This window comes from Mandrillus leucophaeus, unplaced genomic scaffold (genome assembly GCF_000951045.1).
Source record: "Mandrillus leucophaeus isolate KB7577 unplaced genomic scaffold, Mleu.le_1.0 Scaffold76, whole genome shotgun sequence".
NCBI lineage: Eukaryota > Metazoa > Chordata > Mammalia > Primates > Cercopithecidae > Mandrillus > Mandrillus leucophaeus.
In genome coordinates, this window is record NW_012108252.1 from 1,898,856 (window position 1) to 1,913,652 (window position 14,797).

The window sequence follows — 14,797 nt, forward strand, 5'->3', positions numbered from 1 at the left end:
CGCCCCTGGAAACCACCTCGCATCAGCCAGGGAGAGCGAGGGCCCCGGGCAATAGTCCTACATGCTCAGGTTAGCTCCTGGGAGAAGCTGCATCCCCACCGGTGGCACTGACAGCTGGGGACACTCCCCACAGTGATGGCAAAACCGTCTAGTGCTCGGGGCCTTTGTAGCTCCTGACTGCCATGCTGGCAGCATCCTCTTGGCTGCCACTCACTGGCCTGGCTCTCAGCTTCCTCTGTGTCAAGGCAGGAGCAGCAGGCACTGAGCCACTCTAAATGTTTGCTGGAGATGGAGCAACCTGGCCTGGTCACAGCTATAGCCGTGCTTCCTGCCAGACCTCTCAGTGGCTGAGTCAGTGGGTTCATTAGTGGGATGGGAAGAACAGTCCCCAAAAGGACCTCCCAAGGTGAGCTTGGCTCTGCCAGCCAAGCAAGGGATATTTGTGCGCCTTACCTGAGAAACAGATGTAGAGGTCAAAGGGCAGGTTTAAAGCCATAGTCATCATTCCCTACCTGGAGCCACTAAACCTGCCTCTTTCACTGGGGTAAAAGTGTTGACTTCTTTCTGAACAGGGAGTGGCAAATCAAAGGCATTGCAGCCTCTTTCATCACTGCCGATTGCTGATGCCGACCATGTGCCAAGTGCTTAATACATCACCTTAAATCTTCTCATCCACCCTCAAAGGTAAGTGTTATTTTCCCTGTTTTACAGGTGAAGAGAATCAGGCTGAGGAAATTACTTGAATAAACTCTCAAGGAGAGTTTGTGATAGAGCCTGGATTCAAGCTCAAATCCCTTAGACTCCAAAGACAGTGCTCTTCCTGCTGTACTGCCCCTGTTCAGGCCGTCCCATCTGGACTGGTTCAGCCCTTTCCATGTGGATGGCTGCTGCCCGTTCACCTCTCCCGCCCCTCTTCCCCTGCTTCCACACATCCTACACACCACAGTCAAATTAATCTCTGTCTAAAAATCTAGATACAGATGCAGACAGATGCAGATATAGACATAGGCATAGAAATTGACATAAACATTGACTTAGACATAGACATGGACATGGACGTGAACATCGACATGGACATTGACTTAGACAGAAACATGGATAAATATTTTGATGAAAGATTCAAAAGGTCAGGAATCATGTCTGATTCATTTTGTGTCCCGAGAATCTATCACAGTACCTGTTTCAGAGCAAGGAAGGTCTCCAAAAATACTGGAGGAATTAAACTGAATGGACTATCGTTTCCCAAATAAAGTGTTGGTGAATCCTACCAAATAATAGTACTAGGTACAGAGCCCTCACATCAGCATCTGGAACTCTCCCCATCTGACCCCACCTGACCCTTCTCATCTTAACTACATCCAGCCTCCACTCTAAGCATACATGACTCTTTCATGTTCCGTAAGTCCCACATTGAACTCTCTTATTACCTCCATGTCATTGTTCGTACTATTTCCTCCATCTCAAGGACCCTCTTTAGCTCCATCTATCCCTTCTGAAATGTCATGGCCCGTTTAAAATATTACTTCTTCCTTGAAGTGTCTCTCTTTATCTCTTTATGAAATGTAACATTTCTGTCTTCTGAATCCCTTAGCGCTGTATATCTTTCTATGGCCTAATATTTCTCTGACATAGATTTTAATCATTGAGATAATAATTCCCCTTGTCTGGAATGTCCTTCATCCAGACTCTTTTTTACATTCATGATTCAGTCTAATATCACCTCCTCTGTGAAGCCTCTCCAGCTCTCCCAGCCCAGTTAGTCACTCCTACCTATATGCTTCTGGAACATCTGAATATCCTCCATTGAAGTACTGGTCATCACGGTTATGGTCCGATTACTGTTATCTCTCAACTGCCAAGTGCCTCAGAGATACAAGTGGTACCTTCTTAGACTTTGTCTTTATGGCTTCCACCACAGTTTCAGCGGTAATTGGTAAATAAATAAGTGAAAGACAAGAAAGACACTGTTCCATTTTTCTCTGCTCCCAACCTTCTTTCTTTACCATTCTACCTGTTTGCCTTCTGTTATCAGTATGCTATGTGTAGGATCACAGGTGGATCCATGGGAAACAAACAAACAAAAAAAATAAGAAAAACTAAGCAGCACTCAAAAACATAGGAAAACACAATGGATCGTCTGATCTGGGGCACAAAGGCAGGTTACCAGTTACAATTAGAATAAATGGTTTTCATCAAATGAGTTGGTGATGACTGCTAATTTATTTGTAGTTTCAGTATTTCCCTCAAACAACAACAACAGCAACAAAATAAAAATTTTGAAAAATAGGGCCTGGCGTGGTGACTCATGCCTGTAATCCTAGCACTTTAGGAGGCAGAGGCAGGCGGATCACTTGCGGTCAGGAGTTTGAGACTGGCCTGGCCAACATGGTGAAACCCTGTCTCTACTAAAAATACCAATTAGTTGGGCGTGGTGGCACACACCTGTAATCCCACCTGCTCGGGAGGTTCAGACAAGAGAATCGCCTGAACCTGGGAGTCAGAGGTTGCAGTGAGCCAAAATCAAGCCACTGCACTCTAGCCTGGGTGACAGAGAAAGACTGTGTCTCGGGGAAAAAAAAAAAAAAAAAAACTAGAATATTATACTGGTTTATAATATATTTTGAACCCATTGTTCAAGATCATAGGTATGTCCTTTAAAGGAACAGCTGACTTGTGACATATAGGCAAGGAAATGTGTATTTTTGTTAGAAGGTTTTCTCTGGGCAGAAGCTGATAAGAAACACTTAAATGAATAGAGAGCACCAACTGGAAGAGGAACACAAAAGCCTTACTTGCAGGTACTATATCTGTCATCTTACCTCCCACCACCTGGGGCAGCATAAAATGAGTTTTCTTGATTCCTTTTAAAGATAAAACAGTTAAAACAGTCAAGTCACAAATTCAACCTGGCAAAACAGACAAATAGATTTGTGGTTACTGCCTGTGGTTTTCTAGAAAGAAAAGCAGAGGCAGTAGAAGAACCGTAACTAGTAGACAAACTGGCTATCACCAGGGTCCTAATATGTCTTTTTTCCTCCCTTCTGTGCCTTTACCCTGGACCATCTCTTCTACCTAGGAATCCCTGCTTCATATAATTTAATGAGCACATTAGCAAACATTAGCTAAATCCTCCCAGAGATCTTTATGAGGCTGGTGTCCTCATCCCTATTTTACAGATGAGGCTAGTTGTTAAGACTTCACAGTCCTATAGCTGCTGAACCTAGGTCCAAAACCCTGGACTTCCCTATTTCAACAGCTGTCTCCACCATTTTCCTTTGTAAAATGCATTCCCAAGGCACAACTCAAGGACATCCCAAAAGTGTCCTGATCACTCCTGGAAGGAGACCTTTTGTTCCCGAAATGTCCGTGGACTCCGATAGCAGTACTTTTAGTCACAACCATTAATAATAGGCGAATGCTCCTTGTCCCAGATGCCTATGAGATGTCAGCTTCTTAAGGGCAAGGATTGCATATCTTTCTAGCCTTTATCTCTGAGTTCAGTATTTTCCCTGAGAAATGCATGTTAGGTATTCAAGAAAGTCAGAGAAGCCTAGGGTTACTTTCAGCAATTAAAGCCTCTGGCCATAATTTGATGAATTAAAACTGCATGAAAGCAGAAGACACTGAAAGTGCTTTGCTTATATAAATGCATTAATTATGGCCCCATATTCTAGCTTTCATATGAAGTTACAATTGATATTAAACTCATGGAGGAAATGAAAAGACCCCAAAATGGCTAAACTATGTAAACTTGTGGCTCCCCTATTGAGCTGGAGGCACAAGTCAAAAGGTCTTCCTACTCACATAACTTTACTTACCTCAGTCTGTGGCATATAATCATGCTTAATAAACATTCATTTGATAGATAGATGGGTTGATAAATGGACACAGTGATGCATGAAACATATAAGTGAGTATATAAACAAGCAAAACAATATTGCTTCTTTTTACTAATGATTTTTGAGGAATATTAATAATAATGCTTTAAACAAAACAAACTAATCCAAACAATGCCATCCCTGGTAAGTTGTCTACAAATAAAGCAAAGCTCTCATGATCTCTATAATTCTGTTTTGACAGTACGGCTTCTGTGTCTGAAATATCTACAATCCCTTTGTTTACAATAGCACCTTAACTGGGTGATTTAAATGAGTAGAGATTGCTTTTACCTTTTTCTACAATTATTTAAATGCACATTTCAATTTTCCTGAATTGTGCAAAAGTAATTTGGAAGATTAATTTCTGAAAATACCTGCTGGAATTTGCATACACCAAGCATAATTATTATTGATATTTGCATAGTTCTCCCTGCCCACGTGCATGCACTATTACCAACTGCTATATAACCCATGAAATTATTGAAGAAGTTGCTGTCAGTACAATATGGATTCATCAATAAATGTTCAGCCTCATAGAAGAAAAACAAACTTCACTGTTCAGCTGTAGAAATGTGTCATTTCATTGTATTTATTTAAATGGGGGCAGAATCTGCAAAGATAAATCCAAAGCAAAATAATGTGGCAGTCTTGTGCAATAAAGATTAATGTTATTGCAAAGAACCTCTGAGATTCCTAAGAGGTTGAAAACCCCATTGAAAAGGCTAGAAAAGCAATAGGAATTGGGGATTCTTCGTGGGGAAAAGAAAGGAAATAGGCCAGGCTCGGTGGCTCATTCCTGTAATCCCAGCACTCTGGGAGGCAAGAGGTGGGTGGATCCTGAGGTCAGGAGTTCAAAACCAGCCTGACCAACATGGCGAAACCCCATCTCTAAATACAAAAATTAGCTGGGTGTGGTGACACGTGCCTGTAATCCCAGCTTCTTAGGAGGCTGAGGCAGGAGAGTCACTTGAACCCAGAAGGCAGAGGTTGCAGTGAGCTGAGATCGCGCCACTGCACTCCAGGCTGTGCAACAGAGCTGTGTTTTAGACTCCATCTAAAAACAAACAAACAAAAACAAAGTAAATATACCCATGCTACAGAGGGGTGGGGTATTAGAGTATAGTGAGAGAGAGAGCTATGCCACACATGGCTAGAAAGAAAATTCACAGAGATTTGGACTGTGGGAATCACAAATTCTTGATGAATGTATGGACAAGTTCATTAAATGCTTATATAAGGTGTTACACAGGAATGTGACATTTCTTTCCTTTAATCTGCTTGGATGGCAAAACCAAATGGAAAGAAATATGGACAGAAATTATGCAGGAGAATAATAATAGAAAATACTTCTATAACACCCATTATGTGGTAGGCATTTGAGACAGAGCCTCGCTCTGTCGCCCAGGCTGGAGTGCAGTGGCGCGATCTCGGCTCACTGCAACCTCCGCCTCCCAGGTTCAAGCATTTCCCTGCCTCAGCCTCCCGAATAGCTGGGACTACTGGCGCCTGTGGTAGGCATTCTATTAATAGCTATATATGTGTATATATTTAATTCTTATAATAAATGATCATAAGAATAATGTTTAATTCTCATAATAAATATTCATTCATTCATTTAGTTCACCAACTTTGGAAACATTTTGCGTATTTGGCATGTTATAAGGGACTGTGAGAAGCTACAGAGATACACAGATAAAGTCCTTACCCTCAAGTAGCTCATAGCCAATGACACAAAACAGATGTCAAATGTATTTTTATAAATATGTATATTGTATATTTGGGGGAAATAGCAATAGACTGTGCTGGGAACTGGAGGGAAGTTCTTAGAGGAAACAAGAGTGGCATTTAAAAAAATAAATAGGCAATTTCCAAATCAATAAGAACAGAAAGCCACATTGGTATGTTGGGCATCATGCACAAAAACATGGTGCTATGAAATGGCACGCCTTGTTTATTACATCATAAATATCTCATTGCAGCTGGCAGTGGGAGAAGAGGAAAAGACACAGATGACCAAGGCCTTGAGTGCCTTATGGGCAATATCGAGCCACTGAAAGATTTTAACCCTTTTCCCATTTAGAAAAAAAAAGGTGCAGCTCACTGCCAGCACTCGTTTAATTTTACATAAATACACTCTTTGAGGGTCAAGCAAATCTGACTGATTTTCAATGTGAAAAAACATAAAAACCATTCTTTGAGTTATTTCAGACAAAATGAATATAAAAATTGAGTCATCAGAATCATCTATTTCAGATAAATCAGATTCATCAAATGAATCTTCGGCCAACAACTGTTTGAGGACGATGTTAATTAACATCACAGGTAGAAATGCTATTTTTTTCTAGGATTTGACATTTCCAGTGATCAATAATTACTAAATTTTGTAAATGGAAATACCACTACTAAAAACAGAGTGCTATAAATAGAGGGATGTCTTTTGTTCCCAAAGTCAATATACTAGAGTGAGACAAAAATGATAATAAAAGCCACATATTTCATGGCAAAGGTTATCACAGGGTAAACAGTGCAGCTGCAAGTGACTCTGGCAGGTATTCTTGAGGCAAATGGGAAAAGTTAAGCAGCAAAAGTGACATGGATGGGTTCCACCTTGAAAGGGTCTCTCCAGGGACTCTATAGAGAATGGGCTTATAGCATTAATTCTAGAAGAAGGTAAGTTGTTGCAATTTAAAATATGACCAGGGAATAAAATATCATATTTTATATATATGTATAATACATTTTATAGGTACAATGTATTATATGTATAATATAATGATGTATAATAAATATATTTATCAAAATATATTATGTGTTGTAATACACAATATATTTGGCTAGGGAGTAGGGGCTCCCCTGCCCCGTGTGACTCTCAGGTGGGTCCCCGCATCACCTGAGAAGCGTTAATTCTATAGCGTTAATTCTAGAAGAAGGTAAGTTGTTGCAATTTAAAATATGACCAGGGAATAAAATATCATATTTTATATATGTATAATATATAGGTACAATGTATGTATAATATGATGTATCATAAATATATATGATATTTATCAAAAATGTATTATGTATTGTACATATATAATATATACTGGTAAGAATGTAAGTTGTTGGAATTTAAAATATGACCAGGGAATAAAATATCATATATGTATAATATAATGTACTATATATTATATGTACTATAAATAGCATATATAAATATATGCATATAATATATAGTATGTATACTATATATTATATATTTATGCAATATATAATATATATGCAATATATAATATATAATAATATATACAATATATACTATAGTATGTATGTAATACATATATAATATAGATATATAATGTGTATATAGTGTATATTATACACATATATATTATATGTATATTATATATGTGCCTATCATTGGCTGGTATATCAAGAAAAGTTTCAATTTCTCGGGGGGCAGGACCAAAATGGCCTACTAGAAGTAGCTGCGATCAGAGGCTCCCATCAAAAAGAACCATAAACAGCATGTGAATCCTGCACCGCCAACCCAGGTATCCATGCTGTCTCATCAGAACAGACTAGGTGGCTGGCATGATCTACAGAGAGGAGGGAAGAGAGCTGTGGTGTGTGGGCCCACCTGAGAGCCACACGGGGCAGGGGAGCCCCTACTCCCTAGCCAAGGGAGGTGGTAAGTGAGTGTGCTACCCAGCTGGGGAAACCATGCTTTTTCCACGGAACTGTGCAACCCATGGATAGGAAAATCCCACTTGTGAACCCTTGCCACCAGGGTCTAGGTTCCCAACCCTGGAGCCATGCAGATTCTCAACAGACTCTGCCTGCTGTCTGAGCCATTTGAGCTCCTTGGGGAAGGGGCAGCAGCCAGCATTGGGACACATAACTGTCTAACACACTAAGTGGGGAAGGGCGGCATCCATCTCTATAGCTCCAGGCTGCACTATTCCCTTGTTGGAGCCAGGGAGGCTGGATAACTTGGTCCCAAGAGCTGTCCCCCACAGGCTAACACACCGACTGTGACAGACTGCGGCCAGAGCATGTCTTCAGGCCTGACCCTGACCCATCCTTCCTCACTAGGCGGGGCTTCCCTGCAGGAACTCCAACAACTCCAGCCGGAGGCTCAGGGACAGAACCCTGATCTCCCTGGGCCTGATCCCCTAGGGGGAGAGGTGGCCACAGTCTCTGCTGACTAGCAGACTTAGCCTTTTCTCCTGGTAGTTCTGAGGAAGCCAGGCAGCCCAGACTAGTGGGTTTCCCCCAAGTGAAGCACACCCCCTCACCAAGGGACAGTCAAAGTGCTTCGTTAAACAGGTCCTGTTCCCCCTGCCACCCAACTGGGTGAGACCCTCCAACAGGGTTGCCAGACACCTTAGATAGGAGTGATCCCACTGGTATAAGGTTGGTGCCCCTCGAGGTCAAAGATCCCAGAAGAAGGAGCAGAGATTCATCTTTGCTGTTCCCCAGCCTCCTTGAGTGACATCTCCAGGCCTGGGAGCAAAACAGATGAATAGGGCCTGAAGTGAACTCCCAGCAAACCACAGCAGCCCTACAGAAGAGGGACCTGACCATTGAAAGAAAAACAAACAGCAACAACAACAGTATCAACAACAACAAAAAAATCCCCCACAAAAACCCCATCGAAGGGTCAGCAGCCTCAAAGATCGAAACTAGACAAACTCATGAAGATGAGAAAGAATTGAGAAAAAACAACACTGAAAGCCCAAAAGTGCCTTTTCTCCTCCAAATGATTGCAGTGCCTCTCCAGCAAAGGTGCAGAACTGGATGGAGGGTGAGATGGATGAATTGACAGAAGAAGGCTTCAGAAGATGGATAATAAACTCCACTGAGCTAAAGAAGCATGTTCTAACCCAATGTAAATAAGCTAAAACCTTGATAAAAGGTTAGAGTAGCTGCTAACTAGAATAACCAGTTGAGAGAAGAACATAAATGATTTGATGGAGTTGAAAAACACAGCAGGTAAACTTTAGGAAGCATGCACAAGTATCAATAGCTGAATCAACCAAGTGGAAGAAAGGATATGAGAATTTGAAGACCACCTTGCTAAAATAAGGCATACAGACAAGATTAGAGAAAGAAGAATGAAAAGGAACAAATGAAGCCTCCAAGAAATATGAGACTATGTAAAAAGACCAAACCTAGGGTTGATTGGAGTACCTGATGGAGACGGGAGAATGGAAACAAGCTGGAAAACACACTTCAGGACATTACACAGGATAACTTCCACAACTTAGCAAGGCAGGCCAACATGCCAATTCAGGAAATACAGAGAACACTACTAAGATACTCCACAAGAATAACAACCCCAAGACACAAAATCATCAGATTCTCCAAGGTCGAAATGAAGGAAAAAATGTTAAAGGCAGCCAGAGAGACAGACCAGGACACCTGCAAAGAGAAGTCCATCAGACTAACAGTGGACCTCTCAGCAGAAACTCTACAAACCAGAAGAGATTGGAGGCCAATAATTCAACATTCTTAAAGAAAAAATTTTCAACCCAGAATTTCATATGCAGCCAAACTAAGCTTCATAAGTGAAGGAGAAATAAAATCCTTTCCAGACAAACAAATACTGAGGGATTTTGTCACCACCAGGCCTGCCTTACAAGAGATCCTGAAGGAAGCACTAAATATGGAAAGAAAAAAACAGTACCAGGCACTGCAAAACCACACCAAAATATAAAGAACAACGACACTATGAAGAAACTGCATCAACTAGTGTGCAAAATAACCAGCTAACATCATGATGGCAGGATCAAATTCACACGTAATACTACTGACCTTAAATGTACTGACTACATGCCCCAGTTAAAAGACACAGACTGTCAAATTGAACAGAGTCAAGACCCATTGATATGCTGTATTCAGGAGACCGAGACCCATCTCACATGCAAAGACACACATAGGTTCAAAAGAAACGGACGGAGGAAATTTACCAAGAGAGGAAATTTACCAAGCAAATGGAAAGCAAAAATAAACAAACAAACAGGGGTTGCAAACCTAGTCTCTGACAAAACAGACTTCAAACCAACAAATATCAAAAAAAAAGACGAAGAGGAGCATTACATAATGGTAAAGGGAACAATTCAACAAGAAGAGCTAACCATCCTAAATATATATGCACCCAATACAGGAGAACCCAGATTCATAAAACAAGTTCCTAGAGATCTGCAAAGACACTTAGACTCCCACACAATAATAGTGGGAGACTTTTTTTATTTTTATTTTTATTTTGAGACAGAGTCTTGCTTTTGTCACCCAGGCTGGAGTGCAATGGTGCCATCTCAGCTCACTACAACCTCCACCTCCTGGGTTCAAACGATTCTCCTTCCTTAGCCTCCTGAGTAGCTGAGATTACAGGTGCCCACCACAACGTCTGGCTAATTTTTTAGTATTTTTAGTAGAGACAGCTTTTCGCCATGTTGGCCAGGCTGTTCTCAAACTCCTGACCTCAGGTGATCTGCCCTCCTCAGCCTCCCAAAGTGCTGGAATTATAGGCGTGAGCCACCATGCCCAGCAATAGTGGGAGACTTTAACTCCACCCTGTCAGTATTAGATCAAGGAGACAGAAAATTAACAAGGATACTCAGGACTTGAACTCAGCTCTGGATCAAGTGGACCTAATAGACATCTATAGAACTCTTCACCCTAAATCAATAGAATATACATTCTTCTCAATGCCACATGACACTTATTCTAAAATTGACCACATCATTGGAAGTAAAACACTCCTTAGCAAGTGCAAAAGAATAGAAATCGTAGCAGTCTCTCAGACCACAGTGCAATCAAATTAGAACTCAGGATTAAGAAACTCACTCAAAACTACACAATTACATGGAAATTGAACAACCTGCTGCTGAATGACTCCTGGGCAAATAATAAAATTAAGGCAGAAATCAAGAAGTTCTTTGAAACCAATGAGAACAAAGCGACAACATACCAAAATCTCTGGGACATACTTAAAGCAATGTTAAGAGAGAAATTTATAGCACTAAATACCTACATCAGAAAGCTAGAAAGATCTCAAATCATACCCTAACATCACAATTAAAGGAGCTAGAGAGGCAAGAGCAAACTAATTCAAAATCTAGTAGAAGACAAGAAATAACTAAGATCAGAGCAGAAGTGAATGAGATAGAGATATGAAAATACCTCCCCCAAACATCAATGAATCCAGGAGCTGATTTTTTGGGGGAAAAAAAAAATAGACTGCAAGCCAGACTAAGAAAGAGGAAAAGAGAGAAGACTCAAATAGACCCAATAAAAAATGATAAAGGGATATCACCACTAAACTCACAGAAATACAAACTACCATCAGAGAATACTATAAACACCTCTACACAAATAAACTAGAAAATCTAGAAGAAATGGATAAATTCCTGGACACACACACCCTCCCAAGACTAAACCAGGAAAAAGTCAAATCCCTGAATAGACCAATAACAAGTTCTGAAATTGATGCAGTAATTAATAGCCTACCAACCAAAAAAACCCCAGGACCAGACAGATTCATAACCAAATTCTACAAGAGGTACAAAGAGGAGCTGGTACCATTTCTTCTAAAACTACTGCAAACATTTGAAAAGGAGGGACTCCTCCCTAACTCATTTTATGAAGCCAGCATCATCCTGATACCAAAACCTGGCAGAGCCACAACAACAAAAAACCTCAGGCCAATCTCCTGATGAACATTGATGCCAAAATTCTCAATAAAATACTGGCAAACCAAATCCAGCAGCATATAAAAAACTTATCCATCATGATCAAGTTGGCTTCATCCCTGGGATGCAAGGCTGGTTCAACATATGCAAATCAATAAACTTAATCCATCACATAAACAGAACCAAACACAAAAAATACATGATTATGTCAATAGATGCAGAAAAGGCCTTTGATAAAATTCAACATCCCTTCATGCTAAAAACTCTCAATAAACTAGGTATCGGTGGAACATATCTCGAATAGGAAGAGCTATTTATGACAAACCCACAGCAAATATAATAGTGAATGGGCAAAAGCTGGAAGCATTCCCTTGAAAACTGGCACAAGACAAGGATGCCCTCTCTCAGCACTCCTATTCAACATAGTATTGGAAGTTCCGGCCAGGGCAATCAGGCAAGAGAAAGAAAGAAAGGGTATTCAGATAGGAAGAGTGGAAGTCAAATTGTCTCTGTTTGCAGATGACGTGATTCTATATTTAGAAAACCCCATCATCTCAGCCCAAAAACTCCTTAAGCTGATAAGCAACTTCAGCAAACTCTCAGGATACAAAATGAATGTGGAAGAATCACAAGCATTCCTTTACACCAACAATAGGCAAGCAGACAGCCAAATCCTGAATGAACTCCCATTCACAATTGCTGCAAAGAGAATAAAATACCTAGGAATACAGCTAACAAGGGATGTGAAGGACCTTTTCAAGGAGAACTATAAACCACTGCTCAGAGAAATAACAGAGGGCAAAAACAAATGGAAAAACATTCCATCCTCATGGACTGGAAGAATCAATATTGTGAAAATGCCCATACTGCCCAAAGAAATTTATAGATTCAATGCTATTCCCATCAAACTACTATAGACATTCTTCACAGAATTAGAAAAAAAAACTACTTTAAATTTCATATAGAATCAAAGAAAGACCCTGTATAGCCAAGAAAATCTTAAGCAAAAAGAACAAAGCTGGAGGCATCATGCTACCTGACTTCAAATTATACTCCAAGGCTACAGTATCCAAAACAGCATGGTGCTGGTACCAAAACCAATGGAATGGAACAGAGACCTCAGAAAGAACACCACACATCTACAACCATCTGATCTTCAATAAACCTGACAAAAACAAGCAATGGGGAAAGGATCTCCTATTCAATAAATGGTGCTGGGAAAACTGGCTAGCCATATGCAGAAAACTGAAACTGGACCCCTTCCTTACAACTTATACAAAAATTAACTCAAGATGGATTAAAGACTTAAATGTAAAACCCAGGCAATACTATTCAGGACATAGGCATGGGCAAAGACTTTATAACAAAAGCACCAAGAGCAACTGCAACAAGAGCCAAGATTGACAACTGGGATCTAATTAAACTAAAGAGCTTCTGCACAGCAAGAGAAACAATGAACACGCAACCTACAGAATGGGAGAACATTTTTGCAATCTACCCATCTAACAAAGGTCTAATATCCAGAATTTATGAGGAACTTAAATTTACAAGAAAAAAAAAAAACATCAAAAAGTGGGCAAAGGGTATGAACAGATACTTTTCAAGAGAAGACATTTATGCGGCCAACAAACATATGAAAAAAAAACTCAACATCGCTGATCATTAGAGAAATACAAATCAAAACCACAATGAGATACCATCTCATACCAGTCAAGAAACAATAGATGCTGGTGAGACTGTGGGGGAATAGGAATGCTTTTACACTTTTGGTGGGAATGTAAATTAGGTCAGCCATTGTGGAAGACAGCATGGTGACTCTTCAAGGATCTAGAACCAGAATTACCATTTGACCCAGCAATCCCATTTCTGGGTATGTATCCAAAAAATATAAATCATTCTACTACAAAGACACATGCACACGTATGTTTATTGAAGCACTATTTATAATAGCAAAGTCATGAAACCAACCCAAATGCCCATCAATGATAAACTGGATGAAGAAAATGTGGTACATATACACCATGGAATACTATGCAGCCATAAAAAGGAATGAGATTATGTCCTTTGCAGGGACATGGATGAAGCTGGAAGCCATTATCCTCAGCAAACTAACACAGGAACAGAAAACCAAACACTGCATGTTCTCACTCATAAGTGGGAGTTGAACAATGAGAACACATAACACATGGAGACAGGGAGGGGAACAACACACACCCAGGGTCTGTTGGAGGGTGGGGGACAAGGGGAGGGAACTTAGAGGACAGGTGCAGCAAACCACCATGACACACATGTAACTATGTAACAAATCTGCACGTTCTGCATGTGTATCCTGGAACTTAAGAAAAGATTCATCATTAATGATAATGGATATAAATCCATATTTCAAAATGTTTCTTTGATCAATACAGTATTTCTACAGGCTTCACAACTTTTCCAGAAAGAGCCCACCGTCTCTTCCCTCCACCGTCTTATGGTCTTTCTACTCTCAGTAAAAGACATGATCAATTGCCCAGTCCTCCAAACTAGACACCTGAGAGTCTTCACAAATGCCCCATTCTCTTTTATTCCCTAAATCTAGCCATTCATCATGTTCAGTTACTTCCTTGTCATCCACCCTTTTTAGTTATCTTTACCTTTTAAATACCACACATATCAGTCACAGTTTCTTTATCCTACTATGACTGCCCTAATTTCAGTTGGCATTTCTTCCTTGGACTAAAACAACCCTGGTTAAAATGCCAGCCCCACTGTTACTGCAATGTGACTTTGTGCAAGTTATTTAATCTGCTTAACTTTGGTTTACCCATCTGTAAAATGGGATAACAATAGACTTTTCAGAGTTGTTGTGGTAATCCAATGAACAACGCAGGTAATGTTTCTGTACAGTGCTAGCACATAGCAATTAATTTATGTAACCTATTCTTACATTTAGCCTTCCTATTGCCAGACTCAGGCCTCACCTCCCATCTCACTGCAGTATCAATTCATTCACCATAGTTTATGTAAAAGTGAATTCTCTAAAACACAGATTTGACCAAGTTATTCTCATGCTTAAAACATAGATTTTTCCATGCCTTTTCATCAGCTACAAGACCAATCCAGATGTTTTGTAGGACAGAAAAGGTTTTGAATGGATATCCTGTATTTCTGTGTCCAATCCTGTTGCCACTCCTTAACGTGCCCTTTATTCCACAGAAACATTTACACCACTACACATAAACCACATTCCCTCCCTCTTCTAAG

The 14,797-nt window shown here is 40.3% G+C and overlaps 1 long non-coding RNA gene across 1 annotated transcript in view; it reads left to right on the forward strand.

Moving 5' to 3' along the window:
* Window positions 1–571: 571 nt before the first annotated feature.
* Window positions 572–14,797, forward strand: part of LOC105529264 — a 45,293-nt gene continuing 31,067 nt past the window's right edge. Inside the window, exon 1 of the long non-coding RNA XR_001004484.1 lies at window positions 572–684. This is a non-coding gene — a long non-coding RNA (uncharacterized LOC105529264). The remainder of the gene's footprint in view (window positions 685–14,797) is intronic.